The sequence below is a fragment of the Moschus berezovskii genome, chromosome 6, assembly GCF_049115385.1.
Source record: "Moschus berezovskii isolate FMDL1 chromosome 6, NW_MosBer_1.0, whole genome shotgun sequence".
NCBI lineage: Eukaryota > Metazoa > Chordata > Mammalia > Artiodactyla > Moschidae > Moschus > Moschus berezovskii.
The window spans coordinates 124,182,503-124,209,626 of NC_142465.1; the positions used below are offsets into that span (position 1 = coordinate 124,182,503).

The 27,124-nt window shown below is 42.8% G+C and overlaps 2 long non-coding RNA genes across 3 annotated transcripts; both read left to right on the top strand.

Annotated features, from left to right (window-relative positions):
* The first annotated feature begins 4,749 nt into the window (after positions 1–4,749).
* On the top strand, positions 4,750–10,612 carry LOC129537080 (uncharacterized). 2 transcript variants are annotated; one of them, XR_016037536.1, is made up of 4 exons: positions 4,750–4,981; positions 5,919–6,036; positions 6,395–6,451; positions 10,418–10,612. It is a non-coding gene; the product is annotated as an uncharacterized LOC129537080 (long non-coding RNA). The 2 variants fall into 2 exon arrangements; XR_016037537.1 differs by lacking the exon at positions 4,750–4,981 and adding an exon at positions 5,354–5,429.
* A 6,741-nt stretch (positions 10,613–17,353) lies between these two features.
* LOC148777764 (uncharacterized) lies at positions 17,354–26,880 on the top strand. Its single transcript, XR_016037746.1, has 2 exons — positions 17,354–17,532; positions 25,135–26,880. It is a non-coding gene; the product is annotated as an uncharacterized LOC148777764 (long non-coding RNA).
* The last annotated feature ends 244 nt before the right edge of the window (positions 26,881–27,124 follow it).

Here is a 27,124-nt window from a genome sequence, read left to right on the forward strand (position 1 = left end):
GGGTCCCTGCTTTGGTTCCCTCTTTCATCTTCTGCACAGCTCCAGCCTGCTTCCCCCTCCTCTCCACCTGCAGAACTACCTGCCGGGCTTCTCTGAGTGTGGCTAAGAGTCTCCTTCCCTCACGTCCTTTCCTCTGAGTCCCTTCTCCTAAGTGGGTTTCCCTGATCTCCACTGAGGCACTTTTGCCCCAGGTGGTGCTAGTGGTAAAGAACCTACCTGCCAATGCAGGAATTCGATCCCTGGATTGGGAAGATCCCCTGGAGGAGGGCACGGCAACCCACTCCAGTATTCGTGCCTGGAAAATTCCCATGAATAGAGGAGCCTGGCGGGCTCTGACAGTCAGACGTGACTGAAGCGACTTGGCACAGCATACCAGAGGACATCTGAAGTGCAGACTCACGGGATTGTTTTGGTTCCTCGGAGTCCCTTGTCAGTCCACGTGTATGTTAGGGTCAGCTTGTGTATTGCTTCCTAAAAGCCTGGAGCGGGTAACAGGCAGGAGGGCCAGGGATCTCCGGACAGAGAAAATAGGCTGCAAGTGTCAGACTTTTTTTTTTTTTTAATCTCTTGCTTAAGAGGCAAGAGATACATTTTCCCCCTTCTCGATACAAATTTAAAAGGAGGCTTCTCTTAAAATTCTGTATTGCCATGACGACACCTGGCTCCACCTGAATTTAACTTTTCTCAAACCTTGAGCTAAGCAATGCATTTTTCTTATGAAAATGTTTGTCTTAAGCTATGTGAATGTACTATGTATTTATCCTAGACTGTGTCTTCAAGTCAGTTCCTCCTAAAGGCTCAGAACTGACTTGACAAACCAGTATGTTTTACTCATACCTTGTTCTCCTAATCTATGTTAATGAAACTATATATTTTCTTGGAAATCTGCCTTTTTTCAGGATTCATTTATTCAATTATTTTATGGCCCGGGATGACTCACCTGCTGCCAATATTATCTCAATGCATGTTGTGGGTGAGGGGCCTGGTGCCATTCTCTGAGACACTGCCTTTCTTTAATTAGACTGCTAGTGGCTGTATAACATTTGATAAAGACTAGCAGGGGGTCCTCTTTCTGCCCCCTTCTGATGTCTATGTCAGCAGCTTTCTCTATCTCTTTTATACTTTAATAAAACTTTATGACACAAAACCTCTGAGCGATCAAGCTTCGTCACTGGCCCTGGATTGAATTGTTCTCTTCTGGAGGCCAAGAATCCTGAAATCTTTTGTGGTTTAGCAATAACCTTTCAGCCTTTTGTAATTCATATTGAATCTTCATTTCAGATTGAGGATGCATTCCGTGGAATTCCCATCTTAAGTCTTTCCATCACTATGGAGTATCTGTACATGTAGTCAGGATATTTTTCAGCAATCGTGTATAATTTCCAGTGTGCCAGTCTTGTCACCCTCATTACATCCATGGTAAAGTATTTTATTAATGCTGACATTATTGAAAGGGAATTGTTTTTTTAAATTCCTTTTCAGGTTGTTATTTGCTAGTGTATGCAGATAAAACTGTGTAAGCATCATTTCTATCAGCTTGGACAGCTTGACAGTCGTCTCTACTCTCTCACACTCTAAGGTCACCCCGGCTCATGTGTTTACAGCTTGACAGTCGTCTCTACTCTCTCACACTCTAAGGTCACCCCGGCTCATGTGTTTACTGTCTCACCCCTAGTCTTAGTCATTTCTTCAAAGAACTTCTGTCCTTTTTTTTTTTTTAACATTAAATTATTTTTGACTATGCTGGGTCTTTGTTGCTAGATGTCTCGTTGTAGTGAGCAGAGGCTACCCTCTAGTTGCAGTGCCATGACTTCTCATTGCAGCACTTTCTCTGGTTGCAGAACTTGGGCTCTGGAGCATGCAAGCTTCGATAGTTGTTTGGGGGCTTAGTTGCCCCTGGGCATGCGGAATCTTCTAGGACCAGGGATTGAACCCCTGTTCCCTGCTTTGGTAGGCAGATTCTTTACCACCGGGCCATCAGGGACGTTTCCTGTTCCCTTTTATTAGAGAATGATATTTAAAACATACATGTAGGAGCTAAATATGCTCAGCTGACAATGCATGGATATATATACATGTATTCCAGCTTACTTTTGAACATATTCAGTTAAAGGTAATTTGTGATGATGTCTCCAACCTGATCCACCATGACATGGATATTGTAACCTTTCCTTTTGTTTATCTGTAACTTCCCATTCCAATGGTAAGTTGGCTTCCACCACTTATCATGTATAGAATTCAGTGCTTGTCCCATGTGGTTACTGAAAAAACTGTCAGACTGTCTTCCAAAGGGGGCTCTGCATGCATTCTACCAGCATCTTGAGGATGCTTCTGTGTGATAAGTTTACTATCAGTATACCCTCAGTGGCCAGGTGTCTATTTCAGTCGTTACCAATTATGAATGGGCTTGTTTGGTCTAGTGTTCTTGGACAATTTGAGTACAGTTTCTTTGTCAGATATGCATTTTTAAGAAAAACGATATTATTTATTTTTGACTGTGTTGGGTCTTCGTGTGTGGGCTTTTCTCTACTTTTGGTGAGCATGGGCCATAACTAGTGGTGTGCAGGCGTCTCACTGCAGTGGTTCCTCTTGTTGTGGGGCACAGGCTCATGGGCTTCCTTAGTCACAGTATGTGAGCTCGGCATTGTGGCTTCCAGGATCTAGAGCACAGGCTCAGCAGTTGTGGCACATGGGCTTAGTTGCTCCACAGCATGTGGGATCTTCCCATACCAGGGATCACACCTGCATCTCCAGCACTGGCAGGTGGATTCTTTACCACGGAGCCACCAGGGCATAGTTTTGATTCTAGTTTTCCACACGTGTATCTGGTGAAAAAGGCCAGGACCAAGAGGCCTGGCAGCTGGGAATCCTCAGCCACAGTTCTGGCTGTGCTATCAAAAGCTCTGGGGATTTTGGCAAGCGCCTCAACTTTCCTGGGACTGTTTCCTCCCCTCAGAAATGCCCTGCTGTTGGATTGTAGCCCACCAAGCTCCTCTGTCCCTGGGTTGAGGCCAGAATACTGGAGGGGGTGCCATTTCCTTCTCTGCTGCTGCCGCTAAGTCGCTTCAGTTGTGTCCGACTCTGTGCGACCCCATAGGCGGCGGCCTACCAGGCTCCTCTGTCTCTGGGATTCTCCAGGCAAGAACACTGAAGTGGGTTGCCATGTCCTTCTCCAATGCATGAAAGTGAAGTCACTCAGTGAAGTCGTGTCCGACTCTTAGCAACCCCAGGGACTGCAGCCTACCAGGCTCCTCTGTCCATGGGATTCTCCAGGCAATAGTACTGGAGTGGGTTGCCATTGCCTTCTCCGATTTCCTTCTCTACAAGATAGCATTTTGAAGATATTTTCTCCTGGATATTGGTTTTGATGGAGGAAGGGGGATCCCTTCCAGGGCTTGAGAGTGGGTTCTTGTCTGACACTTGGAAATGAGTTGTCCGAGGAGAGGAGTGCTGTCCAAGCGAGAGGCTTTATTGGGAAGGGCTGCCGGGGCGGAGGGCAGGAGGGTGAGGGAAACGGAGAGAACTGCTCTGCCACGTGGCCCACAGTCTCAGGTTTTATAGTCATTGGGTTAGTTTCTGGTTTGTCTCTTGCCAGTCATTCTGAGTTGGGATCCTTCCTGGGGGCACACGCATCACTCAGGAGAGATGGAGTCCAGCGAGGAGGATCCTGGGAGGTTGGTAGGATCTCTGGACTGGAGTCTCCCATCTCTTTCTGACCTCTCCAGAATCCTGGTTGGTGGTAGCTTGTGAGTTCCTTGTCCTTACCAGGACCTCCTGTTGTAAGATGACTCCTGCAAGGGTTTTCTCTTCTCTGTTGCCTGGCAAGGGTGGGTGGTCAGGGGTTCATTTAACAGTTTGCTTTTGGTTCTCTCGAGTAAGGTCCTCCACAGAGAAATATATAAAATTATAAAAATCAATGTTTAAAATACTTTATATTAATAATTCGGTAAGTCGACTTTTTGGTTGTGTGTTAGAACTCATCACCAGACCAAAGGTCATGTAGATCTTTTGTTGTTTTCTAAAATTTTTATAGTTTTTAAAAAATGGAATTAAGGTGTTGCAAAGTTTGTGTTTCTGTTCGTTTCATTCCATCTGGGTTTTTTTTTTTAACAGTTATTTATTTTTATTTGATTGATCATCGCTTTACAATATTGGTTTGATTTGTCATACATCAACATGAATTAGCCATGGGTGTACGTGTGTCCCCTCGCTCTCGAATCTCCCTCCCACGTCCCACCCATCCCACCTCTCTAGGTTGTTACAGAGCCCCGGTTCGAGTCCCTGAGTCACACAGCAGATTCCCTCTGGTTGTCTCTTTACAGATGTTGGTGCGCACGCGTCCAGGCTGCCCTCTCCAGTCATCTCCCCCGCTGCCTCTTGTTCCCCACCTTGTCCGTAAGTCTCTTCTCTACGTCTGCATCTCCATCGCTGCTGTGTGAACAGATTCGTCAGTACCATCCTTCCAGATTCCACGTTTTTCTCTTTCTGACTGACTTCCCTGTTTAATACGCTCTAGGTTCATCCACTTCATTAGAACGGACTCAAATGTGTTCCTTTCTATGGCTGCATTCCATACAGGCTCTGATTGTTCCTTAGCCATGTTTTGAGGAAGGTCGTGGAGCTATTCTGCTCCATTTCAGTGTGGGCTCGCAGTCTGAGTGCTCCCAGCAGAGCTGCTTCGGGGTGAGCCCTCTGGGCTCGGAGCGCGGGGCTGCCCGCTCTTCTCTGGCGGCCGGCAGGGGGCGCCACACCCCGCTCTGACCCGCGGGCGCAGGACGCTTTGCTTCACACTGGGCTCCGGGACCCGCTGGGGGAGCTTTGTCTCCTCAGGGCGTCAGGGCTCGGGCTTCTGGAAAACGGGGCTGCGTCCAGGCTGAGAGGAGCGGGCTTGCCTCAGTGCCCGCCAGCAGGGAGGCGCTGCAAGAGGGAGAAATGAGGACGAAGTCGGTGTTTCCTGTGTCCAGCCGAGCGCTGCCCGGAGGTCCGTATGAGAGGACTCGGGGGGAAAGAGCTCCCTGTGCAAAGTGGCGGGTTTTCAGTTCGATTTCTGTTGGATGATCTAGAGGATGACTTTCACTGATGTTCTTCAGTGTAGGTGGCCAGTTTTCCTGCCACTGTTTCCTGAGAGGCCTGTCCTTTCCTCTTCGCTCGTTCCTGGTTTGACTTTCATGAACTGACCACGTTCCTGTGGGTGCATTCCTGGGCTCTCTGTTCTTTCCTTTTCGCTCGTTCCTGGTTTGATTTTCATGAACTGACCACGTTCCTGTGGGTGCATTCCTGGGCTCTCTGTTCTTTCCTCGAGTCCTTGTGTCTGTGTTCGTGCCAGTTCCTCACTGCTGGGGTTACTCCAGCTCCGTGATGAAGTTTGAAGTCGGAGAGGAAGATGCCTCCAGCTGTGTTCTTTCTCAGAGTCCTTTTGGCTGTTTAAGGTCCTGTTCAATATTAGCAGCCTAATATTAGGAATATTTCTGTGAATAATGCCATTGAATATTACTTTGTAACTGCAGTCAGTGTGTTTGTTGATGGCTTTGGTTGGAATGGACACTTTATTTCCTCATTGTTCCAGTGCATGAGCATGGAATAGTTTTCTGTTTATTTGCATTTTCTTTGGTTTCTTTATCAGTGCTTTCTAGTTTTCTGACTACTGGTCTTTTATGTCCTTGATTAAGTTTGTTGCTAGATGTTTTATTCTTTTTGATGCAATTGTAAGTGAGATTTTCTTCATTTTTTGTTTCTGATTGTTATTAGTGTATAGAAACACAACTGATTTTTGTATACTGATTGGGGTTGTAAATTGTAGTATTTTATATGATTGCAAATTGATCCGAAATGATTCAGCTTTACTGAATGTAGTCTAACAACTTTTTGTGAAGTTATGTGGAAAATTTTATTTGTAAAATCTGTTTCTCCTGCAATAGGTCATCCAGAGGACCCAAGACCTGGTGGTTCCTAATAGACTTCCCACAGTACTTCTTCATTCCATGTGGACTCCTACAATGGCAGTGAGCATCACAGCTTCCCTTGAACTTCGTCTGGGTAAGTCTTGGCCTCTATAAGAAAGTTTCATGCCTGTCTAATCTGATTTTCTTTTGTAGTATTGACATGGTTGTTTTGAAACAAAATTTACTTTCCAGTAATTTAAAATGTACAGGAAACTCCTAGCAATGGAAAAAAGTACTCACATTTGCCACATCATCTAAAATACTCTATGTGTTTTATCCAAAATGGGTGGTTTCTCCTGCAGAACCAGCACATAACCTCCAAACTCAGGAAATCATATGGTTTCTACATTATAATGTAATCCACAGCCCCACTTCCACTTTCAGCAATTGTTCAATTGTATGAATATATCTTTTCTTCCCATCCTTTACCTCATCCTTTTTTCTTTTTTTAGGGTGTTACTGAGATTTTCAGTTATTTGGGCAAACTTGATGGATTTAAAGCAGACATGGTGACTATGGGATCTGGGTGGCCTTTTCTATATGGATATTTTCCCCCAAAGATGATTTTAATGTTTATTCATGTTGTAACATGTACGAATCCTGCATTCTTTTTTCCCCATAGTAATTAAAAATAAATAACGTGCCATTTACCATTTAGATATTTGTAAGCATGCAATGTTGTAGCAAACAACCTTTGCTTGTTTTGCAAACCAGTTCAATAATGTGTACCTCGTGCGTGCTTTGGAGAAACTCAGGAAACTGAGTCAGTGACTGAAATGGCCCAGGATATCACCTTAGATACCATCTTCATCTAAAAACAAAACGGGGGCTTCCTGGTGGTCCAGTGGCTAAGACTGCTGCTGCAGCTAAGTCGCTTCAGTCGTGTCCGACTCTGTGCGACCCCATAGACGGCGGCCCACCAGGCTCTGCCATTCCTGGGATTCTCCAGGCAAGAACACTGGAGTGGGTTGCCATTTCCTTCTCCAGTGGCTAAGACTGGACACTCCCAAAGAAGGAGACCCAGGTTTAACCCCTGATCAGAGAACTAGATCTCCCATGCCACAACGAAGAGTTTGCATACTGTAGCTAAATATCTGGCTTGCCTCAATGAAGGTAGACCTGGCGCAGCCAAATTAAAAAAAAATAAAATAATAAATGTTAAAAAAATTTAAACCAAAGGAAAGGTATGGTTGTTGTACAGATTTACGTCTTAGCTTTCCCTATTGATAAAAAAAACAGTTTCACAAGACTGTCATCCTTCTATCTGGTATATATAGAGGATTCCTTTGAAATGAGATTTCTCTGGTAAATGTGACTCACAGAAGAGCCGTCTTGAACTTGGGTTTCAGAGATGATTATGTGTCCTCTTAAAATAAAAAAGTTAATTAGGTCCAACTAATTCTCATGCTGAAGAGGTATATTTTGGGGTAGCATTTACTCCCCTTCACTTTGGATGTATCCCAATGTGTTTACACAGTCATCTACTGAAGACATCCTGCTGTTTGAAAAAGTTCTTAGCTGTTCCAAGTAGAGCTGCTGTGTATAATTATGATAGTTTTTGTCTGGACACTTTTTCAAAGCTGATTACTAAGTGCTAGAGGTGTAGTGTTCAGGTCACAGGTTAGCCTTGTTTAGCTGTGGAAAAATCCAGCTAAGTTTCTCTGGCATGTGGGATCTTCCTGAGTAAGGGATCGAACTTGGGTGCCTTGCAATGTCAGGCAGATTCTTTACCACTGAGCCACCAGAGAAGCCCTGCCCCCCCACCTTTTTTTGAGTTTACTGGATCTAATAGGTGTGCAGTGCTATCTCACTGTTGTTTTTGTTTGTATTTTTCTAATGATATATGATTTTGATTGTTTTTAATATGCTTATTTACTATCTGTATAGCTTCTTTGGCCAGGTGTTCAGATTTATACATTTTTAATGAGGTTGTTTGTTCCATATTTTTGGGTATAGTTGGAGTACAATCCTTTATCAGATATTACTGGAAAAGACTCTGATGCTGGGAAAGGTTGGGGGCGGGAGGAGAAGGGGACAACAGAGAATGAGATGGCTGGATGGCATCACCGACTCTATGGACATGAGTTTGAGTGAACTCCGGGAGTTGGTGATGGACAGGGAGGCCTGGCGTGCTGTGATTCATGGCGTTGCGGAGAGTCGGACACGACTGAGCGACTGAACTGAACTGAACTGAAATATATTTTTCTGTGGCTTGTGTTTAAGTTTTGCAGATAAGGTTTTTCACAGTTTAAATTTCTAATTTTTTAAAGTTCATGTTATATATGTTTTATATCCTTTTTTGGATATACTTTAGTGTTTCTTTCTACATTCATTTGATTGAATATGGCTTCCAATTATTTGTATCATTGGTTTTGGAGACATCACGGGAAGCCAGTTTCCCCAAGGGAAACTGGGTCCCATGAAACATGAACTCTCTTCGGTCCCTGGGAATCACTTTCTGATTTTTCTGGCTTTGAGTTTGACTTGTTTGGATATCTCATATTAGTGGAATCACAGAACGTTTGTCCTTTTTTGGTCTGGTTTATTTCACTTAATTTAATGACCATAAGGTTCGTCCACATTGTAGCATTGTCAGAATTACTGACTTTGAAGGGCCGAATCTTATTCCATTGTGTGTATAGCACAGTTTGTTTATAGAATTGGCTGCCATGGACACTAGAGTGCTTCTGTTTGTTGGCCAGTGTGAATCCTGCTGTTGTGAGTATGACTGCAAAGCTATGCATTTTTTCAACCCCTTTTCCCAAACCTTTTGGGTACATGGCATGAATTAGAATTGAAATATATATTTATTCCATGTGTTAGTTTTGGAGTAATTTCTGTAATGTCTTGCACAGTGGCAGCACCATTTTAGTTTATTTTTTTGTATGGTAGAATACTGTTCAAGCTCTTGAATGTACCCTGTGTTGCATGTTCTTTCACCCACCGATGGACACTTGAATGGGTTCTATCTTTGGGCTATTGTGAATAATGTCGCTATGAATATTTGTGTACCAGTTTTTGTTTGAATTATTAACAAATACATAGTACGATATATGAAAGAAACCACAAGGACCTACTGTACAGTTTAGGAAACTGTATTGAGTATCTTATGATAATGTATCCGTCCGTTCCGTCGCTCAGTCGTGTCCGACTCTTTGCGACCCTGTGGACTGTAGCCTACCAGGTTTCTCCGTCCATGGGATTCTCCAGGCAAGAATACTGGAGTGGGTTACCCTTTCCTTCTCCAGGGGATCTTCCCAACCCAGGGATCGAACCCGGGTCTCCCGCATTGGAGGCAGACGCTTTAACCTCTGAGGCACCACAGAATCTCAAAAGGAATATATGAAAAAGATAATAGCCATGATAATTATTGTGCCAACACTATGAGTTATCATAGCACTACTCAACATGTATTTATACATGCCACTAAAATATTCACATCTGTAAGTATATTATAAAAAATTGTAAAATATCGAGAATTCAAAGAGAGAATAAATAAACTTCCTGTCATTGCTCATCATCATTCATGCACTGTTACTACCTGTAACACTCATTGTATAAGTGCTGGACCAGGAATTTACATGAGTGTAAGCCAAGAGATTATGAGTGTGTAAGGAAGTACAACTTATTTAATTCCTTAACGAAGGATTATAGAACTTTATGTACATGAAGTGAATGAAAGTCAAACAGTTTAATTGAGCCACATTCTTACTAGAGTGATGAGCTTCCACCCCACCCAATGTTAGCTCACAATTAAACCCTGCAGTCATCTGGTCTCAGTGTCTGCTTCCTGCCATGCAGAAAGAAAAGGTGAGGAAGTCCTGACAGAATCGATGCTATTTTTCTTTTCTTGATTTGTATTTTATCGCAGGGCTTGGCAAAAAGTGGGCCTAACCTGTTTTTAGAGTTCCATCCCAAGGGTTGCTCTGGCATGTTACATATGTTGACAAACTGCCGATCATTTTCAACAAAGGACAATGATTTGCACTTCACTATCTGTTGCTTGAGCTGGAATTGCAGGCATCCCTTGAAGTGCAGTCCTTCATGCTGAAGTAGGCATACCTGAAGCAGTAGCATAAGAGGAACACATTTATCATGTAGACATCGCATCCCATGCATTTGTAATAATTTTTCAGTTATACCCATCATTATTGGAGGAACTGGCTTGTCCCAGTAATAACTGGAGTACCCAGTATAACAGTTCCTTGACTTATGAGTACTTCTTATGAGTACACTTATGAGTACTTCTTCCAGTGTTCTTTCTCCTACTTTTGTCATGAACAGTAGAAGCTGATAGCAGTGGTTCTTGAAATGTATATTGATTCCTAGGTGGCACAGTCGGTAAATAATCTGCCTACCAGTGCAGGAGATGGAAGTGATGTGGGTTTGATCCCTGGGTCGTGAAGATAACAATTCATACACTCGTTTTATGTGAACAAGTTTGATACTCATGAGTTTTTTTCTTCTGTATACAGAAAAACAAATGCTGGTCAAGGACACTGAAAGAACCCTAATGATGAAAATCAAATCTGTATTGTGAGCAATGCTTAGAAATCCATGAGTTGAAACAGTACTATGCCTATCCGCATTGGAAGGACTGATGCTAAAGCTGAAACTCCAATACTTTGGCCACCTCATGTGACGAGTTGACTCACTGGAAAAGACTCTAATGCTGGGAAAGGTTGGGGGCGGGAGGAGAAGGGGACGACAGAGAATGAGATGGCTGGATGGCATCACCGACTCTGTGGACATGAGTTTGGAGTGAACTCCGAGAGTTGGTGATGGACAGGGAGGCCTGGCATGCTGTGACTCATGGGGTCGCACAGAGTCGGACACGACTGAGCGGCTGAACTGAACTGAACTGAACTATACCTATCACCCTCAGTGAAATATGTTGAGAAAAGCTCTTCATTCATGGTATAGATTCATGAAGAAGCTAAATAGCATTAATCCTTTACGTTGACGACTGTGAATTTAAATCTTCTGTGAATCCTATGTGACAACCACACATACCAACATGATTTATTAGTATTATATCAATATTTTTAGTCCTATTGTATTTCAACTAAGAATATCAATATATAATTGTACATGAAGTCAAGATATAAAATCAGTGCAAATACAAAATATTCTACCCTTTGAGAAAGGGAGCAAAATATCTATGTGCTTTGCCTATTGCATTTTTATGTATTAGATCCTTAAGTATTTTATTCACCTCACCCAACTGAATGATTAACAAATCTTCAGAGAAGAAAGGATCATTTCTCTTTAACAATGAGTAGTTCAGCTCCTCTCAAAGCAAAGTCATAAGTGAGTCTAAGTTTGTGTGAGACCATGAAAACTCAGTGTTTTTATTATGCTTGTGCTTATGACAGGAGGTCTGAGAAGGCACTACTGAAGGTTTATTCATACCAGTTGTTCTCATATTTATCGTCTTTAAAGGTTTAATCACTGAGGTGTTGCTTCTCCACTTGTACTAAGCTGTGTAGCAACATGCCCTGTCTTCATAAGTGCAGTAGAAGTCTTCCCAACCTGTCTGTCTTCTGTCCTCTGGAATATGTATTGCTTGAGTTCACCACAGCCTAGTAGATGGAAATCGTCAGGATATTCCAGAAACCCTTTTTATTGCAGTCTCTTCAGGAGGTTACAACTGCTGCAAACCTCAGGATTTTACAAAGCTCTTTTTACAACCTCAGATGAAGGATAAAAGTCAACAGTCGTGACAGCCACAGGCTTCCATGGCCTGTACTTGATCGTGGGCTTTGCTTTCATAATCATCCTATTTCTTATACCAACTGTCACTGTATTTTTTTTATCATCATTTTATCTTTGATGGTTTTTAGATGTCTTATGGATTTTCCTATATATCTTCACTTATTGGTGAGGGTCTCATGTTAGTAGTGGTTACTAAAACTGACGTCCAGTCAGTTAACTCTGGTAGAATAGGAAAACGAATGACCAACTGTATATTATTAACATTATGTATTAATATATTATTAGTTTTATTGTTTGCAGCCATCCAATTCTAACTTTCTGAAATAAACATTCAGAAAAATCATGTCTTTTTCAATGTCCACTTAACTGTATAGGAGCACGGCAATGTTATTACATAAAATTGTTTAGTTTCCATTACGTTTCTCCTGTTTGATGTAGTTATCGGCCTTTGGTCCTATCACTAGCATTGTAAGTAAAAAAAAAAAAAATTAATTAGAGCTCCTATGGTAATTATACTGTTAGCAATAAGTATAGCATAAAGTGAACACAGAAGAGATTCAGTTCAGTCTCTCAGTCGTGTCCGACTCTCTGTGACCCCATGAATCACAGCACACCAGGCCTCCCTGTCCATCACCAACTCCCGGAGTTCACTCAAACTCATGTCCATAGAGTCGGTGATGCCATCCAGCCATCTCATTCTCTGTCGTCCCCTTCTCCTCCCGCCCCCAAACTTTCCCAGCATCAGAGTCTTTTCCAGTGAGTCAACTCGTCGCATGAGGTGGCCAACGTATTGCAGTTTCAGCTTTAGCATCAGTCCTTCCAATGAACACCCAGGATTGATCTCCTTTAGAATGGACTGGTTGGATCTCCTTGCAGTCCAAGGGACTCTCAAGTGTTTTCTTTTGAAAACACGATTACAGTAGGGTTAGGGTGAGCGAGCGTGAGGGTTGGGGTGAGGGTGAGATGGGTTAGGGTTTAGGGTTTAGGGTTAGGGTTTAGGGTTAGGGTTAGAGTTAAGGGTTAGGGTCAGGGTCAGGGGTCAGGGTCATGGTCAGGGTCAGGGTGTGGAAGGGCTGCTGTCTGCACGTAAGTCCCCACCCCCGACTATCTTCAGAATTGCTCATTGGTGTAACAAGCATCCTAATTGGGTTTTCACCTATGTAACTGGTGGATTCTTAAGGAACAATGTGAACAGTGACATTGAATGTCCTCAGACAGGACTAGATACTTACTATGCCATATACAGGTGTAAGAACCTGGGGAGGCATGTGCAGCCGGTACCCCTAGGGACAGTGTTCAGAGTTGACCCCTCAACCTTTTGGGGTTCAGCCACTGCTTTAGCATTTCTGAGGGCCCGGTGCTGACTCTAAGGGTTCTGTAATCCAGCCTCCATCTTCCTTTAGCGAGACCCACACTTCTAGGATCCTACAGAGCAGGGCCTGTGTGAGTTCTCTGTGGCTTCTCTAACAAACGACCACATGTTGGGTGATTTAAAGCAACAGGAGTTCATCCTCCCCCAGTCCTGGAGACCAGACACCTGGATCAAGATGGCGCAGGGCTGAGGTCCCTCCAGAGGGTCCAGGATAGGGTCCTTCCTGCCTTCTCCAGTTTTGGGGCTCCAGGGGTCCCAGGGTTTGTGGCCCCCTCCCTCCTATCTCTGCCTCCATCTTCACGAGGCTTCTCGTCTGTGTCCTATTTCATCTCTTACAAGGACTCTGTCATGGATTGAAGGTCAGCCTCACCCTAGATGACCTTACCTTGATATCCTTAACTACCATCTACAAAGACCCTTTTCCCAGATACGGCCCTGTTCCCGAGTACTGGGGGGACACATCTTTTGGGGCCACAATTCACCCCATTATCTGTGTATAAAATAACCCTTATTTTAGGAGATCACAACAGGCCCATATAGACGGGCACAGACAGATGCCACACACGTGGAGTCTGGAGAGAATGAGGGTGCTGGAGTCACCTGGAACGGATCAAGGCCTCGCTTCCTCAGGTGAGGGGAATCACAGGTAGGAGCGGGGCATGGTCTTGTTCAGGCTTCAGAAAGACCATGTTGGGTGGGATGTGAGACGCACTGTGAGGGCAGGGAGCTTTATAGGGCCTGATGGAGGGATTAGGCTTGGGCCAGGGCCGTGGGTATAGAGGGGAATTAGCGTGGGGGTTGGCCATACGCCCTGGAGAAGGAGCTGACAGTCCCTGGGGCACAAGCAACTGGGAACCAAAGTTGAGTCCACACACCTGAGTGCAGTGAAGCCAGTCGCCTGACGCCAGTTGCAGTAAAGGAAAGTGTGGCAGTAATTGTAAAGGCACCAATTTGTGGAGACAGGTAACTCGTGCTCTAAACCCTGAAATCCCTCAGGGTTTCAGGAAAGCAGTTTTTCAGGCCACGTGAGGGAGGGGGGGTCACCGAGTATGTGATTCGCTGGTGCACGGTTCTCTGGTTGGTGAGGTAACAGGGGGCCAACCTCACAAATCCTCAGGCACTGGACACCCTGGGGTTGATGTGTTCATGCTCATCAAGTAGGTAACTTCTTCCACTCAGTGGGGCTTTTAGCAGCTGTAAAACAACTCCCTGAGTGTGACTCAGATACTGTTATCTCCATACTTCAGAGAGGAGCTACAGCAGAGGATAAGGGACGGGGTCTGTCCTGGGAAGGCCCCATAGGCTCCTGATCGGTTACACCAGGTGTCTGGACTCAGCAACTGGAGAAGTTGGGGCTGCCTCCTGGGCGTGGGGAGCAGCAGGATCGCAGTCCTCGAGGGGTCTGTTAGTCCCCAGGATGAGATGGGGAGGCCGTGGATGGACAGATGCACCTGGCCTGGGAGAGGGGTGCAGGCTGGAAATGTCACTGGAATCATCGCAGGGAGGAAGGGCAAAGGCCAGGAGGGGGCAGGAGGGTTATAGCACCTCCGTGCAGGTGATGGTGGTCCTATTGGACACAACAGAGCCACAAGGAGTGGTGGTCAGGGGCTCAGCTTCATCCTCTTCTTCTTTGCTTATCTGTGACTTCCCACTCCTGCAGCGAGGAGCATGGACCCCACCATTTACATTTGTCAGCTCTTTTCTCCTTTTCAGATTACATGTACAGTGGTCTCAGAATTGCTAGCTACTGCACTCTGGAAAGATCTCTATAAAATGAAGCCCAGTGTTTATTTGCAAGCCATTTTGCCTTTTGTGTATCAGTTCATTCATTTCCAAAGTCAACACATTTCCCCCCATCTCCTACAGTGAGATATCTTTTTCGTGCATTTCTAGTGTGGTAGGTTTTGTTGCATTGTGTATTCTGTCCTGCGACTCTCCTACACTCTGTATAAATATACTTGAATAGATTGTTTGATCCCTTGGGCTATACAAATCGATGAGCGTAGACAAATGCATAGTGACAGGTGTCCATCCTAAAGAATCACAGGGAATACTAGAACCCCCTTCAGCAGATGATCTGCTTATCATCTGTGCAGCTCTGCTTTTCCTAGAAGGTCATGACTGAGGTCACATTGTGTGGCTCTGCTTTTCCTAGAAGGTCATGAATGAGGTCACACTCTGTGGCTCTGCTTTTTCTAGAAGGTCATGACTGAGGTCACACTGTGTGGCTCTGCTTTGCCTGGAAGGTAATGAATGAGGTCACACTGTGTGCTGTCTCTCCAGACTATCCTTTCACTGAGAGACATGCACGTGAGAGTTAACCCTGCTTTTCAAGGTTTGGTGGTTCATTCCTTACTACTGATGAGTAATACTCTATTGCATGTGTATGGGAGGAAAACCAATTTTCACTCTGACCTTCCATAATAAAAGACAAATTACCAGGAGAAAAAACAGAAGCATACCTCCTCTATGCTCCCCTGGTGGCTTTGTGGTAAAGAATCTGCCTGTAATACAGGAGACCTGGGCTCAGTCCCTGGGTTGGGAAGGTCTCCTGGAGAAGGAAATGGCAACCCACTCCAGGATTCTTGCCTGGGGAATCCCATGGAGGACTACAGTTTGTGGGGTCGCAAAGAGGCAATCATGACTTAATGACTAAAACAACAAATAGCTTCTGTATAGAGGGGAGCTACCAAAGAAACCTGAGTCACTCCCTGAAATGCCCAAAGTCGTCACCGTAAATGCCATCTTCAGCTAAAAACAAGACCCTGAAGAATGGGAGAAGCCCGTTATGTAAGGTAACTACACAAAACACAGTAAAGAAGGGTATGATTTTTTATAGATTTAAGTCAGGATCTCTCCATTGATAAGTTACTTGAGTTTTAATTATCCTTTTATTTCTGGTTCAAACAGGGACAACCCTTAAATGCAGAGATTTCTCTGTTGTAAATATCCATCACAGAATGGCAATTGCTACTTAGTTTACTGAGAGTCCTCTTTTTTTTTTTTTGTGGAAGTGGACTTAAGCAATCCTCACAGCAGAGAGCCTGGTAGGCTGCAGTCCATGGGGTCGCTACGAGTCAGACATGACTGAGCGACTTCACTTTCCCTTTTCACTTTCACACATTGGAGAAGGAAATGGCAACCCACTCCAGTGTTCTTGCCTGGAGAATCCCAGGGACAGGGGAGCCTGGTCGGCTGCCGTCTATGGGGTCACACAGAGTCGGACACGACTGAAGTGACTTAGCAGCAGCAGCAGTAGCAGTACAGCAGAGAGGCATATTTTGGGGTGGCATGTTTTACTTGCTTTGACATGGATATACCCCATCTTGATTATGCATTCATCTATTGAAGGATACCCTGATTACTTCAAGCTTTTAACTATTGTGGATAGTGCTGCTGTGCCTAAGTTCATCTTTGTTTGCATTTGGGCATGGAGTTTTCAAAGCAGTTTCCTAAATACTGGAAGTACTATTGTTGGATCCCAAGGTGAGGTTTGTTTAGCTTTGGAGAAAACTGCCCAGCTGTGTTACAAGGTGGCTGTGCATGCATCCCACCAGCAGTGAGGGAGCGTTCCTGCTATTCCTCAGCCTCCAGCAATTGATATTGTCATATATTTAGAGTTTAGCAGCCTAATATGTGTAGTGTGATAGCTCGTGACTTTACTTTGTAATTCCCTAATGGTGTATGGTGTTGAGCGTGTTTCTGTCTTGTACTGTCTGTATAACTTTTTTTTGGCTAGGTGTCTGTTCAGATCTTCACTTATTGTTTATAAGGTTGTTCAAGAGGTCTTTGTCTATTTTGTGTCCACATCCTGTATCAGATATGAATTTTGCAAATATTTTTCTCCCAGTTTGTGGCTTGTATTTTGGTTTTCTGAATGAGGTCTTTCAGAATAGACATCTTTATTTCTATAAAGTCCACAATATTTTTCTTGAGTGGACTGACAGCTTGTGTGTTAAAACTCTAAGCTCATGATATACAGGCCAAATCCAGGGTCATGTAGATTTTGTATTTTATGTCCATAATTTTGGTAGTTTCAAAGTTTAAATGCCTGTTAATAAATTTGAGTGAATTTGGTGACTACATTTCATTCTCTACAGTTTCAAGTTAATTATTTCTTAGCTATTTTGGAGAAGTTTTATATATTGGCGATGTTTCGGTTTGAATTTCCATAGTTTAGCAGAACTGTCCTGAGGGGCGGAGTCTCCGCTTGGCTGCGCCTGCGCGAGCGAGGGAGGCTAGATCTGCAGTTCTCATTGGCTGGCAGGAGCGCGGAGCCTGCCTCCCCGCCCCGCCCCCACCCCAAGCGGAGTTCCTGCTCTGACCCAGCGCCTGGCCCCCTGTGGCTGCCGACGGGAGTCTGGTCTCCTCAGGACCCATTGGGGCTTCAGCTTTGGGACCTTGTGGGATTCAGTTCAGGAAGACAGGGAGTCTGATCTCCTCAGGACCTGCTCAGGTTTTGGCTTTGGGACATTTGTGGGGTTCACTTCAGGCTGACAGAAGGTGATTCTCCTTAGGACCCATTGGTGTTTCGGCTTTGGGACGTTGTGGGGTTCAGTTCAAGCTGAAGGGAGTCTGGTCTCCTCAGGACCCACTGCGTTTCAACTTTGATACATTTTGGGGTTCAATCCAGGGTGATGGGAGTCTGGCCCCTAAGGACCCATTATGGCTTTGGCTTGGGACATTGTGGGGTTAGTTCAGGCTGATGGGAGTCTGGTCTCCTCAGGACCTGCTGGTGCTTCAGCTCTGGGACTTTGTGGGGTTCAGTTCAGGCTGACAGGAGTCTGGTCTTTTCAGGACCCACTGGGATTTCAGTTTTGGGGCATTGTGGGGTTCAGTTCAGGGAGACGGGAGTCTGGCCACCGAGGACCCACTGGGACTTTGGCTTTGGGATGTTGTGGGATTCAGCTTAAGCTGATGGGAGTCTGGTCTTCTCGGGACCCACTGGGGTTTCAGCTTTGATACATTTTGGGGTTCAATCCAGGGTGATGGGAGTCTGGCCCCTCAGGACCCATTATGGCTTTGGCTTTGGGACATTGTGGGGTTCAGTTCAGGTTGACAGCCTGGTTTCCTCAGGACCTGCTGGGGCTTCATCTTTGGTACTTGTGGGGTTCAGTCGAGTCTGACAGGAGTCTGGTTTCCTCAGGACCTGCAGGGAGGTGGTGCTGCTGAAGGAAGAGGTGAGGAAAATTGGGAAGAAACTTTCTGTGTGTGGCTGTTGCTGAGTGTCTGTCTTCAGAGGACCCAGGACTGTTAGGGCTTGATGTGGAAAGTTGTGGGTTTTTAGTCAGTTTTTGTCTGTGGTATAGAATGGTTTCCAGTGTTGTTCCTTGGTGTGTGGTGTCCATTTTCCCCAGCATGGCTTATTGGGGGATTGTCCTTTTCTGGGTGTATGTTCTTAGCTCTTTTCTTGTAAATTGATTACCATGAACCTGTAGATTTATTTCTGGGCTCTCTAGTATCTGTGCCTGTTTCTGATAGAGTTCCACACGTCTTGTGGTGCCTTTAGATGTGTAATGTAGATTGAAGTCAGGGATGGAGATGCTGCCAGCCTGTTCTCCTTTCTCATGGTCACTTTGGCTCTTCTGGGTCCTTTGTGGTTCCACACAGATGTTAACATTTTTTTTGTTTCTGTGAAAAATGTCAGTGAGATGTTGGTAGTGATTGCATGAATGTGTATGTTACTTTGGTTAGAATGGAGGTTTAAATGGTATTGTCACCCATGAGCATGGGATATCTTTTCATATCTGTTCAGTTTAATTGAGCACTGTGTCTTGCAGTTTTTAGCTTGCAGCTGTTTCAAGTCCTTGGTTAAATTTCTAGTTTTGGGGGGATGCAATTGTACAGGGTATTATTTTCTTAATTTCTCTTTCTGATAGTTCATTATTAGTGTAGAAAATCACACATGATCTTGCAGTTCTACTGATTTATTTTTTGGCCATGCAACTCAGCATATTGATATTAGTTCCCTGATCAAGGATCAGACCCAGACCCCCTGCAGTGGATGTGCAGAATCTTCACCACTGGACTGCCAGGGAAGCCCCTGAATTCACTTTATAGTTCTGACATTTGCTTTGGTGTAGTGTTACATGGAAAACTAGAAATCAGGCATCTCATAATTTCAGTTCCATCAGGGCTATCCACAGCACTCAAGGCATGGTGGCTACTCTTCCTACGGTGACTTTTAATAACATGTGGACTACTACGAGGCAATTAGCATCACTACTTTAGTTAAATTTAGTCTGGTTAAGTCTTGGGCTCTATTGCAATGTTTGATGCCATCTCTGATTTTCTGGCATGTGACCTATATGGTTGTACTGAAAAGTAATTTACTTTCTAGTAAATTTTCAAAAGCTTCAAGTTTAAATAGTGGTACAAAGTTTTCTATATTCACACTGAAAAATGCAATGTGTTTTACCTAAAACAGGGTCACTTTCCCAGGGAACCAGCCCATAACTCCCAAATAGGGGATACTTATGGTGTCCACATTACAATCCTATCCATAGGATCACTTCATCTGGCATCAGCTGCCCAAACTTGGTGCAGATGTCTTTCTCCATTCTAATACTCTTTTCTTTTTCTGGGACCACCACTGGGGCTTTCCCTCATGTCAAAAACTTTTGTGGGTTTAAAGTGATAAGATGACTATGATCTGCATGGCTTTTTCTGTGTGGCTTCTTTCACTGAGGATGTTTTCAGTGCTTTTCCATGTTGTAACCTGTATCATTTTTTAATTGTGATTACAAACATATAATATTTATCATTTGAGTCATTTTAAGTATGCACTTCTATAGCATTAACTGCACTCACGTTGTAAAAGTATCCTCACCATTTATCTCCAGAATCTTTTCCTTTTCCTGAAGTGATACTGTAACCATTAGACACTCACCACCCTCAATCCCTGGATATCTTATTCTATTTGGAATTTGTCTTATATGGATATCTCGTACTAGTGGAATCATGGAACATTTTTCCTTTTGTGTCGGCCTTGTTTCACTTCACATAATGACTTGAAGGTTCATTCACATTAGAGCATGTGTGAGAGTTATCTTGTTTTTAAAGGTTGAATCATATTCCATTGTGTATATACTACACTGGGCTTATCCATTCATCTGTTGAATGCTGTGTTGCTTCCACCTTTTGGCTACTGTGAATAATGCTGCTATGAATATGGGATACGAATATCTGTTCCCGTTCTTGGTTTTAAATATTTTGGGTGTATTCCCTAGACTGAAATTGATGGACTCTATGTTAACTCTGTGTTTGTTTTTGAGGAGCCCCCTCCTGTTTTTTGCAGCTGTGGCTCTATTTTACTATATGGCATATATTACTCTATATGCCTTTATATGGCAGAGTAATTCATCTTATGGATGGATCTACATTATTTTGTTTATTCATTCACCTGTTGGTGGACATTTTCATTGTTTTTACCTTGGGCTATTGAGAACAGTGCTGCTATGAATATTGGTCTACAACTTTATATTTGAGCACCTGTTTTAAATTATTGTATGCATGTCTAGGAGTGGAGCTTCCAAAACATATGATAATTACATTTCTATAGTTTTGAGAAAATGCTGAAGTTTTACACACATTCATTGCACCATTTTACATCTCCACAAGTAAAGTTTGAGTTCCAATTTCTGTACATTTTGGCCAACATTTGTTATTTGTCTTTATCGTTGATTTTCCCCACGTCTATCCTGTGTGCGTTATTAAGGAGGAAGTCATAATGCGGGACCCACACTTGAGGAGAGGGAAGTTAGCTTCACATATTTGATGGACAGCTTAGTGTCTGTATCAATTCTTTAGACTCTTTCTGCATAGAGATTTTTATTCAACACTACTCATAAAACCTATGTGACTTTTTTTTTTTTAAACCAGTTTGGACACATGACAATTATTTTAAACTTTTGGTTATAATCCAGCACTACCTTATTAGACTGCTTCGTTTATTCTTGCTTTGGCTATTGAGAGCCTTTTCCATGCTCTCCTGTTTTTATTTTACATAATTCAGGTTTTGTGGGGGTTTTTGGTACTTCTTTCTCATATTTTAATATTATCTTGCTTTACATATTTACTGTCTCAGTCCTAGTATCAACCACATATTTAAAAAGCCCTTGTTCCTTTTTATTAGAGAATGGTAATAAAAACTTGCATGTGGGAACTTACTATTCTCAGTAGACAATGCATGAAAATACATATGCATGTATGCCAGACTATGCATACACACAGTTATGAAGATTTTCACAGGGAGCTATGTGTTTCTGTATTAGGCTAAAGATAGTTTATAATTATGTCTCCAACCTGATCTGTTATGACACAGGTATTGTAACCTTCTCCCTTTGTCTGCCTGTAACTTCCCACTGTGGTGGTAAGAAACCTGGCTTCCGCTACTTGTCATTTATCAAATTCAGTGCTTATTCCATTCGATGACTGATACAATAGTTTCAGTCCTGTTAGCTACAACCTCCCATAGGAAAGAACTTACAGAGTCCATTGTTTACGTATGGTACATTTTGCCTTTGGCCTGCAGATTCCATTCCTTGCCACAGTGAATTTAGGTCAGCTCATTTTGTCCTACCACTAACAGTGGGTTTTTTCTTTTTCTTCTTTTTAATACAAATCTCTTGGCTGTGCTATATGGCATGTGGGATTTTAGGTCCCTGACCAGCAATTGAACCACCTTTCCTGCATTGGCAACGGGGAGTCTTAATCACTGGACCACCAGGGAAGTCCTGAAGTTTTTCATGTATTTCTCAGTCAGTTAGATTCTTTGTTAAATTCTGCTTTCCAGTCTTTGACACTCCCATACCATAAATAAATAAATTTGAATAGGTAATAATTTACTTGTTGGGTTCTAAAAACAAAAATATATGTGCTTAGACAAATGCATAGTGGCAGGTATTCATCACTACAATACCATATGAAATATTTCAACCACATATTACATAAACTGTTTATCATGTCTGTTTTGCCTTTTCTAGAATGTCATAAGTTTGTACAGTGTGTAGCACTTGAGGCTGGATTCCTTCACTTAGTAATGTGTTAGATTCATGCTTTTTAAATAAATGGGTTGGTGGTTCTTTCCTTTGTATCTCTGAATACTACTGTGTTGCATTATATGAGAGGAAAGATAGTTTTCTCTCTACCCTTCGATGTTCTTCATTGAGATCCTCATAATGAAAGGGAGATGTCTGGAAAAAGCAATCGAAGGTTTAATATATGCCACGCATTCGTGTATACTTGAAAAATACCAGAGAAAACTGAGTCACTTCCTGAAATGGTGCAAGTTTAGTTCAGTTCAATCACTCAGTGGAGACCAACTGTTTACAACCCCATGGACTGCAGCCCACCAGACTTCCCTGTCCATCACCAACTCCCAGAGCTGTCTCAAACTCATGTCCATCGAGTCAGTGATGCCATCCAAACATTGCTCCTCAGTCGTCCTCTTCTCCTGCCTTCAATCTTTCCCAGCATCAGGGTTTTTTCAGGTGAGTCAGTTCTTTGCATCAGGTGGTCAATGTATTGGAGTTTCAGCTTCAGCATCACTCCTTCTAATGAATACTCAGGACTGATTTCCTTTAGGATGGACTGGTTGGATCTCCTTGCAGTCCAAGGGACTCTCTAGAGTCTTCTCCAACACCACAGTTCAAAAGCATCCATTCTTCAGTTTTCTTTATAGTCCAACTCTCACATCCATACATGACTACTGGAAAAACCATAGCTTTGACTAGACAGACCTTTGTCAGCAAAGTAATGTCTCTGCTTTTTAATACGTTGTCCAGGTTGGTCATAACTTTCTACCAAGGAGCAAGTCTCTTTGAATTTCATGGCTGCAGTCACCATGTGCAGTAATTTTGGAGCCCAAGAAAATAAAGTCTCTCACTATTTGTTTCCCCATCTATTTGCCATGAAGTGATGGGACCAGATGACATGATCTTAGTTTTCTGAATGTTGAGTTTTAAGCCTACTTTTTCACTCTCCTCTTTCACTTTCATCAAGAGGCTCTTCAGTTCCTCTTCACTTTCTGCCATAAGGGTTGTGTCATCCCTATATCTGAGGTTATTGATATTTCTCCCAGCAATCTTGATTCTGGTTTGTCTTTCATCCAGCCCAGCATTTCACATAATATACTCTGCATATAAGTTAAATAAACAGGGTAGCAATATACGGTGTTGATATGCACCTTTCCTGATTTGAAACCAGTCCCTTGTTCCTTGTCCTATTCTAACTGTTGCTTCTTGACCTCCATACATATTTCTCAGGAGGCAGGTCAGTTGGTCTGGTATTTACATCTGTTTAAGAATTTTCCACAGTTTGTTGTGATCTACACAGTTAAAGACTTTGGAATAATCAATAAAGCAGAAGTAGATGTTTTTTTGGAATTCTGTTATTTTTTCTATGATCCAGCAGATGTTGGCAATTAGATCTCTGGTTCCTCTGCCTTTTCTATATCCAGCTTGAACATCTGGATTTTCATGATTCACGTACTGTTTAAGCCTGGCTTAGAGAGTTTTGAGCATTACTTTGCTAGTGTGTGAGATGAGTGCAATTGTACGGTAGTTTGAACATTCTTTGGCATTGCCCTTCTTTGGATTGGAATGAAAACTGACTTTTTCTAGTCCCGTGGCCACTGCTGAGTTTTCCAAATTTGATGGCATATAGAGTGCAGCACTTTCACAGCATCATCTTTTAGGATTTAAAATAGCTCAATCGAAATTGCATCACCTCCAGTAGCTTTGTTCATAGTTATGCTTCCTAAGGCCTCCTTGACTTCGTATTCCAGGATGTCTGGCTCTAGGTGAGTGATCACAACATTGTGGTTATCTGGGTCATGAAGGTCATTTTTTGTATAGTTCTGTGTATTCTTAATATCTTCTGCTTCTGTTAGGTCCATACCATTTCTGTCCTTTATCGTGCCCATCTTTGCACGAAATGTTCCCTTGGTATCTCTTATTTTCATGAAGAGGTCTCTAGTCTTTCCCATTCTATCGTTTTCCTCTATTTCTTTGCATTGATCACTGAGGAAGGCTTTCTTATCTTTCTTTGCTATTCTTTGGAACTCTGCATTCAAATGGGTATATCTTTCCTTTCTCCTTAGCTTCTCTGCTTTCCTCAGGTATTTGGAAGACCTCCTCAGACAACCATTTTGCCTTTTTCCACTTCTTCTTGGGGGTGGTCTTGATCACTGCCTCCTGTACAATGTCAAGAACCTCCATTCATAGTTCTTCAGGCACTATATCAGATCTAATTCCTTAAATCTATTTGTCACTTCCACTAGATAGTCATAAAGGATTTGATGTAGGTCATACCTGAATGGTCTAGAGATTTCCCCTGCTGCTGCTGCTAAGTCGCTTCAGGCGTGTCTGACTCTGTGCGACCCCATAGACAGCAGCCCACCAGGCTACCCGGTCCCTGGGATTCTCCAGGCAAGAACACTGGAGTGGGTTGCCATTTCCTTCTCCAATGCATGAAAGTGAAAAGTAAAAGTGAAGTCGCTCAGTCGTGTCCGACTCTTAGCGACTCCATGGACTGCAGCCCACCAGACTCCTCCATCCATGGGATTTTCCAGGCAAGAGTACTGGAGTGGAGTGCCATTGCCTTCTCCGAGTGATTTACCCTACGTTCTTCAGTTTAAGCCTGAATTTTGCAGTGATGAGTTCATAATTTGGGCTCCAGTCAGCTCCCATTCTTGTTTTTGCTGACTTTATAGAGCTTCTCCATCATTGGCTGCAAAGAATATAATTGATCTGATTTCAGTGTTGACCATCTGGAGATGTCATCATCCAATTCCTGTCCCAGAGAGGGACACACCCTTACCGATGGAGATATTCTTAATAAATGGAAATCTGCTTCATAAAATGGCGTTTCTCCTTGGTTTTCCAGGATTCTCCTGGTACTGCTGTTTTTAAACGAATCCATCCAGAATCACCCCTTTGTCAGAGGCTCATGTTTCGGGTGTGCTGTACTGTGCTCCCCTTGACATGTCTGTGTCCTGAGTTACTTATGAATGCATCTGCGGACGGACATCTTGGTATCTTTAAGTGTTTAGCTATTATGAGTAGAGCTCTCGTACATTACTTGATGCTAGTTTTTATTTCACAGTTTGGCAAAGCACTTGTCTAAATACAAGAGATACACTTCTTGGATCCTGAGGTGAGACTGTTTAGATTTGGAGAAAAGTGCCAAATTGTCTTCCAAAGTTGACTGGACACGCATTCCACCAGCATCTGAGCGTACTCTTGTATGCTTATGTACTATCTATCTTCTTTGGCCAGGTGTGTATTTCAATCTTTACCAAATTTTAAAGAGGTCATTTGGTATAATTTGAGTCAGATCCTTTTTCAGATAAATGTGTTTTGGAAATGGCACTAGTGGTAAAGAACCCACTTGCACATACAGGAGACTTAAGAGATGCGGGTCTGACCCCTTGGCTGGGAGGATCCCCTGGAGGAGGGTGTGGCAACCCACTCCAGTATTCTTGCCTGGAGAATCCCACGGACAGAGGAGCCTACAGTTCATAGGGTCACAAAGAGTCAGACGTGAGTGAAGTAACTGAGCATACATACAGTATGTGCTTTGTCTTTTGGTTTTCTGAATAAGGTCTTCCATAGAGTAGAAATTTTTATTTTTTATAAAGTCTACATTATTTTTTCTTTTGTTGACAGGCTTTTTTTTTATAGTTATTTTTTGTTTTATTTTAATTTTTTAGCTGCACTGGGTCTTTGTTGTGCATGGGCTTTTTCTAGTTGTGGACGTGGGGCTACTCCTAGTTACAGTACACAGGCTTCCCTTGGAAGTGGCCTCTCTTGCTGTGGAGCATGGGCTTCTAGGCTCTTGGGCTCAGTAGAAAATATTTTAAAAATATTTTTCCTGATGCATGAGCATAGGATATTTTTCTTTTCTGTTTTCAATTTCTTTATCAAAGCTCTATAGTTTTCTGATTATAGATCTTTTATGTTTTTAGTTAAATTTATGCCTAGTTTTTTTTTTCTTGAATTGTGAATGGGATTGTTTTCTTATTCTTTTTGATAGTTTGTTATTCATGAATAGAAACAAAATTGATTTGTGTATATTCCAGTTTTTCTGTGTGTGCTGAATTTATTTTTTAACGTATTTTTTTAAATAGTGTAAAAGATTGTGAAACTAAAATCTCACTGTTTCTCCTGCAATCTAAATCATCCACGGGACCCACGACTTAGTGGCTACTAACACCCTCTTCCCACGATGCCTCTTAATACTAATACCATATGGACTCCTACAAGGGAAATAAGTGTCACAACTTTGGTTGAACTTGGTCTGGTAAGTCTTGGCCTCTATAACAAAGCCTGATGCCTGTCTTACCTGATTTCTTGAATGGTATTGTCGTGGTTGTTTTGAAAAGTAACTCACTTTCCACTAATTTTAAAATGTACGGAAAGCTTTTAATAATGGCATAAAATACTCATATTTGCAAATTCACACAAAATGTTCAGTGTGTTTTACCCAAAACAGTGACACTCTCCTGAGGAACCAACACCTAGGCCCCCACGAGGAAATCGTGACTCTGTGTCATAGTTTAATTCTCAGGCCCACGTCCACTTTCACCTGCTGCCTCAACTGTGTGAAGAAACCTTTATCCATTCTGATGCAGTTTTCTTTTCCTGGAACCAGTACTGAGTTTTCCCCTCATTTGGACAGCCTTGATGGGTTTAAACAGACAAGATGAGTATGGGATCTGGGTGGCCTTTTATGGTATGGCTTTTCTCACTAAGGATGTTTTTAATATTCATTTATGTTGTAACAATTATGACCACTGCACTTTTTTTCTCATTGTCATTAAAAATACAAAACGTGGCATTAACCATTTAATTCATTTTAAGTATGCAGTTTTGTGATATTAATTACTTTCACTTAGTTGCACAAACAAATAATGTGTGTACTTCGTGTGTGCATGGGAGATACTTAAATATATGTATGAAGTGAAGTGGAGTCGCTCAGTCGTGTCCGACTCTTTGCGACCCCATGGACTGCGCGTGTATATACACACACACACCACAGCCACACACACACGTCTTTATCCATTCATAAGTTGTTGGACAGGTAGGTTCACATC